Here is a 6398-nt window from a genome sequence, read left to right on the forward strand (position 1 = left end):
GTCATCACACAAGCTGTGTGAGGCTCATTTTGTATCGAGGCTAATGTCAGCTTCCGTATTTCTTTGGCCATAACATTAAGTTGTACCTGCACAGATGTATTAGCATAAACTTGGTGAACACCAGTTGATCTTCTTCTTTCAGCACTCTCAGAGGGCCACTGATTTGCATCTTTAGATAACTCATCAAGAATTATAACTATCTCCTCTGGAGTCTTCTTCATCAACGGGCCTCCAGCTTCATTGCTCAATGTTCTGCGTGAGGCCGGTGTCAATCCATCCCAAAAGTCCTGGAGTTGCATCCAGAGTTCAATTTCGCTATGTTGACACTTTCGAACAATCTCCTTAAACCTCTCTCATGCTTCATAAACAGTTTCATTCTCTTTCTGGCAGAAGTTATGGATTTCTCTTCTAAACCTGCCCGTCTTAGCTGAGGAGAAGTATTTATCAAGAAAAATTCTGGTCATCTCCTCCCAAGTTCTAATTGATCTCTGGGCAAGCTCCGAAGCCACTGCTTTGCATCATCTTTAAGAGAAAAGGGGAATGCCCTTAAGTACATTGCATCATGTGACACACCATTGTATTGAAATATGTTCATAATCTCCTCGAAGTGCATTAGATGTGTATTTGGATCTTCGTTTGTGTTCCCTCTGAAGACACAACAATTCTGAAGGGTTTAAAGCAACCCTTGCGTCAACTCGAAATTGTTTGTTGTAATTGGATGTGGTCGAACACTTGATAATCCTTGGTTGTAGACCGGGCTAGCATAATCTCCAAGTGGTTTCCCAGGACCGGGAGCTATATTTTCGAACTGATCTGCACCCAAAGGTTGATTCTGAGCAATTCTATGACCCCTCTCTTCTTCATAAATAATATGTGCATCTCTAATAGCTGCTTCCTCAGCATCCCGTGCAGCTTGTTCTCTTCATTGGGCTGCATCTCTTGCAGCCAAATCTACATTATTTTCATCGTTTCCAGCAATAAGTTCTTTAATTGAGGACTGACCAACCTTTTCTAATGTCTCGGTTTGATTTCTTTCCTTCCTCAGTTGTCGCAGTTGTTTTCCTATCTCTGGATCGTATGGTAGCACTCCTTTCGCAGAAGCTCGAGTCATGCACCAACCTCAACCTATAACATGCGCATAGTCAAAGAACACCAACTGTAAAAAGAGAAAAATTAAATTAAACATAAAGAAAAAAATTCTTGAATTAGCACTACAAACTATTTCAAACACTATTGATTACCAATCCCTGGCAATAGCGCCAAAATTTGACGAGCTCGAAACACACACTTAAATTATGTTCATTAATCAAATATAGTATAGTATAATATTATATCCACATGGATTTGATTTAAATAGTATTCTCATAGTTTCTAGCTTGATCGCTATTCAAGAGAATCAACAATTGAAGTTTATATGATTTCTAACTAAAATTAACTAAGAATCTAAAGCTATTGACTAATGACAATCGCAACAAAGGTAAGCAAGGAAGTTATCAGTGGGAGAACATAGGGATTAATAGGATAGGTGCAAGATAATTGTTTGGGATCTAACTCTAGATAATTCACTTCTAATGTTGAAGTGAGTCTCTCGAATTCACTCAATTCTTAGTTTAAACGTTCAGCAAAACTCCTTTTTCGATTAAGTCTTAACCTCACGAGATGAACCAATTTAAGCACATGAAGATATGCAAGAATGCGTAATGGATTGGTCTTCTTTCGATTTTCTCCTAACTAGGTTTAATCAATAATTCAACTAGCCTCTTTCGATTATTACGAAGAATTAATGAACTCAACCAACAAGATAATGCAAAGATATCACAAGTTATGCCTCTCTCGATTACATGAACAAGTGAATATAGATGCAACAGTTAAATCATTCAAAGAACGCTTCAATACATAAAACTAGAGTTATAATCCACAAACAATCATCAATACACCAAATCCATCAAACCCTAAAGATAACTACTCCATAGATATGGAGAAATTCATCACAAATAAAGTTAGAGTATAGGAAAATATAAATTCAATCCAAACTCGTGTCTTGAGTGAGGAAGGAATGATGAAATCCTTGTGCTCGTGTTCTTCCAACTCCTCCTTAGCCTCCTTAGGTTGAATATGTGTCAAAAGTATAGAAAATAATATTTTCCCATGTATTTATACTAAATAGGGTCGGCCCCAAACGAAATCACATTTTCCTAGCCAAAATTAGATTTTCACTCTGTAAAAATTGCACATGCGCGCCGCATGGTGCGACGCACCATGCGGGGCGTTAGTGGGAAAATCCAGAGAGTTGGTTCTGACAGGCAGCAGAGAAATAGGCAGCCGCGGTGCGGCAGTGGACTTATCTCAGAGTACGGATTTTTCGTGCATTTTGACGTCCAGACTTGGTCCTCGACCCCCCGAACACGATCCCGGCTTAATCCCTTGGACTTTTACTCAGACTATAAAGCTCCAAATCACTCGAATTCATTTCATAATATCTACATAGCTCAGAATCACTCCTACAAGGCATAAAATACACAATAAGTGCAAAATACTATCAATTAAAGCTCAAACATGAATAAAGTGCAGTAAATTAGAGTGCAATAAGAGACTAAAATACGTAATTATAGCCTACCATCATGTGCTATTTCTGAAAAATAATTTTCAAAACTAAATGTAAAGCCCCCCGCAGTGATATAAGGAAAACTGTGAGTTACTTTTATGATTTGGGACTACGAGGGGTACCTAGGTAGTGGCCTTTGTTGATCTTTCTTTATTTGCTGTATTTGCCTTGGTTGTTTGTTTCCTTAACGTGTAAATCCTTGTTTCCTTCAATGTTGTATTAACTGTCTTGATTTTGTGTTGTTAACTTTCCGTAAATTCCTTATTTGTTTCATTTCCTTCGTCATTATCATTATATCGTTATACCTTTCGTCTTGTTTCTTATTATCTCCAGTAGGACCTTGACCTGACCTCGTCACTACTCTACCGAGGTTAGGCTTGGCACTTACTGGATACCGTTATGGTGTACTCATACTACTCTTTTGTATATATTTTTGTGCAGATTCAGGTACATCTTATCAGTCCCGGCACTAGTGCACTGAGTTGCATTTAGTGACTTCAAGGTACACCTGCCCGTGTTCGCAGGCCTCGGAGTCCCCTTATATCCTAGTCTTCTTTTTTCATTTTACTTTTATAGACAGTGATGTATAGGATTGTTCAACACTGTACTTAGAGCTTGTGACTTATATCTCACCAGGTTTTGGGAGGTGTACGTGTTGAGTTTAAAGATTTTATTTATGAAATTGTTGGAGTTTTGAAATTCTAAGCTTTTATTTAATGTTTCCATATATTGTTAGGCTTACCTAGTCTTAGAGACTAGGTGCCGTCACGACATCCTTACGGAGGGAAATTGGGGTCGTGACAATGAGGTCGATTGTACTCATATTACACTTATGCACTTCTTGTGCAGATCTCGGTGTTGGTCCTAACAGCGTGTAGCAGTGATTGCTCGGACTCTTCCTCCCAGGAGACTTAAGGTAGTGTTGCACGGCGTTCGCAGACCCTAAAGTCCCCTTCCCATATTTATTGTTATTTACTTTGTATCAAACATTTTGTATTTCATTTCAGACTTTGTTTGTAATATTCTAGCCGCTCGTGTACTTGTGACACTAATTTCTGGGATTAGTTTAGACAACGGTGGTTTCAAATTATTATACATTTCAGGATATTTCGGTCTTAATATATTATTATTGTATTTTTAAATTATTAAACTGCTTAATCGATTAGCTAATGTTGGCTTGCCAAGCATGCGGATGTTAGGTACCATCACGCCCCGTAGTTGAGATTTTGGGTCGTGATATGTAAAAATATATGGCCGAAAAATAAATATTAGTAATTATCTGCACAATTTTATTTTAATCGAATGTGGCATGTTTTATGTTTTTCTTAAAAGAAAAAAAGAGAGGGTTCATGGAGTAGGTCAGTAAATCATTTTAATGGGTACTTCTAATATTTTAAATGGTTGAGTTGAAAGGAAAAATGCCACTTCAGCAAAAAGCAATCGAAAATATCCCTTAAAAGCATAGAGTGATTTTTCAATTACAATATGCAATATATAGTGACTTTTTAGTTACAAAATAAAGTAGAATAATTTTTTAGTTATGGTGGGTAAAATAGAATGACTTTTCAGTAAAGTAATTTTCGTAAATAATTTCTATTAGTTCAATGACCTTTTGAGAAATCAACATAACTTAGAATACAATCAAGTTAATACTCAACAAGAAATAATCTCCGCATTATAATTCATATATTATAATCCTGCATTACAATTCTTGCACAATTTGTCTTCAAACCAAACAGACCTTAAAAGTTTCTTGCTCCTCAGAGATATGTCCATCCTAAACATGAAGAGATGTATTTTAACGGGTTATGAGAAAAGTGTGCTTCGTAGAGTTGAGGTCGGCTGAGTTTAAAGTTACTGAATTAACAATAATGGACAGTCGCAAAATTGTGTGGTGTATATATGGCTTTAATCTTGGTACCTATTGAATATTACTGGTTGGTAAGGTACTGGAGGGGATACATACCATTTTTAAATTAGTGACACATTGAATTAAAAAAAAATAGCGATACATTTGGAAATGGATCAACTTCAGTACCCACACGTTTCAAATATCAAATTTCTATTTGCTTCAAAATTTTGATATCTAACAGTATAACAAGGTTACTTTTTTGTTAAATAAATATTTGATCAATGCCTGTAGAGAGAAAAAATATTCATATACAGAACAGAATTTTGAATTGGTGTCTTTTTTTTTTTTTTTTTTTTTGGTATATAAGATTAAGTACTTTCATTACTTCAAAACACAAGCAGCATACAAGGAGGAAGGTGCATGTGCACCACTTGTAATAGGGGTGTCAATGAATATTTAAAAATCGACTAAACCGACCGAACAATATCGTAAAGAACCGATTTTTAGATTTTTTAAATAAAATCATAGGTTTTTTTTATATATTTCTATAACCGTACCGATAATTAGGATATGCTTTCTAATTTATGAAAATAAACCGAAAAAATATCGAAATGTAACGAATAAATTTACATGTAAAAAATATATTTATATATTAAGTTTAAAAATAATAAAGTATTAAATTTTTACGTGGGACTTGGAATTATGAACACAGTTACAAGTCAAGAAGTAATTAAACTCAAAATCCTAATTCCCAACCTATTATGCTACTCATGTTAAAACTAAACTATTTCCAGCATATTCACTAGCAAGACACAAGGTATTCTAGCGATTATGAGTAATAAAGTACAATGTATTGAATATGTTTCATTTCGTATGATTTAGATTTATCTTTTTGAATATTTAATCTTCTCTAGACTTTATTCTTGAGTCCCAACTTGGTTAATATCTTTCAACTCGTGTGATTTATATTTTCTTTGTCTTTGCTTAATGTCTTTTATGCTATTGTAGAATAATTAATGGATCTATACTCTCACCATCTTTTTATCACCCTTTAAATAGTAAAAATACATAGAGAGTTTTGCTAAGTTCTATAAAAGTACGTATGTTATTGCATTCTACTTTTACTACTTTTACATGACATTTAGAAAAATATCAAAAATTAACTGAACCGTACCGATACCGAAAAGAAACCGACATGATTGAGACGATTTTGAAAAGTCTAATTTTGGTTATATATAATAGAATAACCGAAAAATCGATATAGTACTAATTTTATAAAATAACCGGCCGAACCGAATTATTGATACCACTAACTGGTAGCATAAGGAAAAAGACATTCTACATCTATAGTTCCATCCGTAAATGGTGTTATTCCCGCCAATATTGCTGTATTTGTAAATAATAATTCTGCAAAATATAAGTTAACGTAATGAAACAATAATTAATTCGAGCCCACTGAATTCACAGTGTTTCCTTAAGGAATTTAATCCCCTCCTAGTACCCAAGGTAATGAATTATTTCCTCCCAGGATAGAACGAATCACACACTGGTGTAGCGGTACTTCAAACCCCAGTGTTTAAGCGAACACAAAGTTCGGTAGCAAATCACACTTACAGTTGCTTTGTTTGAAGTTAAAAAATAATGCAGAACGAAGGAGTACAAACTCAGAAAATCGTATGGAAATGCTGAGAGGAAGGAGTGCAATGTATAGCCAAAGTTGAGCGTTTTCAGGATTTCAGCCAGTGTTGAAAAAGACCAAACATCCACCCTCCATGGTGGAGCATTAGGCGGCTGCCAAATGGCCAATACACGGATTGGAAAATATCCGTTACAAATGCGGATAATCTTACGTTAATATTTGACGGCGCGAGGCTTGCTTTCTTCTTAACTCTTTAAGAGCTACAAGAAGAGCAATTATATATATACCCACCAAAAATCTCT

General features: G+C 35.2%; 1 non-coding gene across 1 annotated transcript; it reads left to right on the forward strand.

Moving 5' to 3' along the window:
• Positions 1-309: 309 nt before the first annotated feature.
• Positions 310-416, forward strand: LOC142174078 (small nucleolar RNA R71). The gene has a single exon (XR_012703428.1). It is a non-coding gene; the product is annotated as a small nucleolar RNA R71 (small nucleolar RNA).
• The last annotated feature ends 5982 nt before the right edge of the window (positions 417-6398 follow it).

The sequence above is a fragment of the Nicotiana tabacum genome, chromosome 19, assembly GCF_000715075.1.
Source record: "Nicotiana tabacum cultivar K326 chromosome 19, ASM71507v2, whole genome shotgun sequence".
Lineage (NCBI taxonomy): Eukaryota > Viridiplantae > Streptophyta > Magnoliopsida > Solanales > Solanaceae > Nicotiana > Nicotiana tabacum.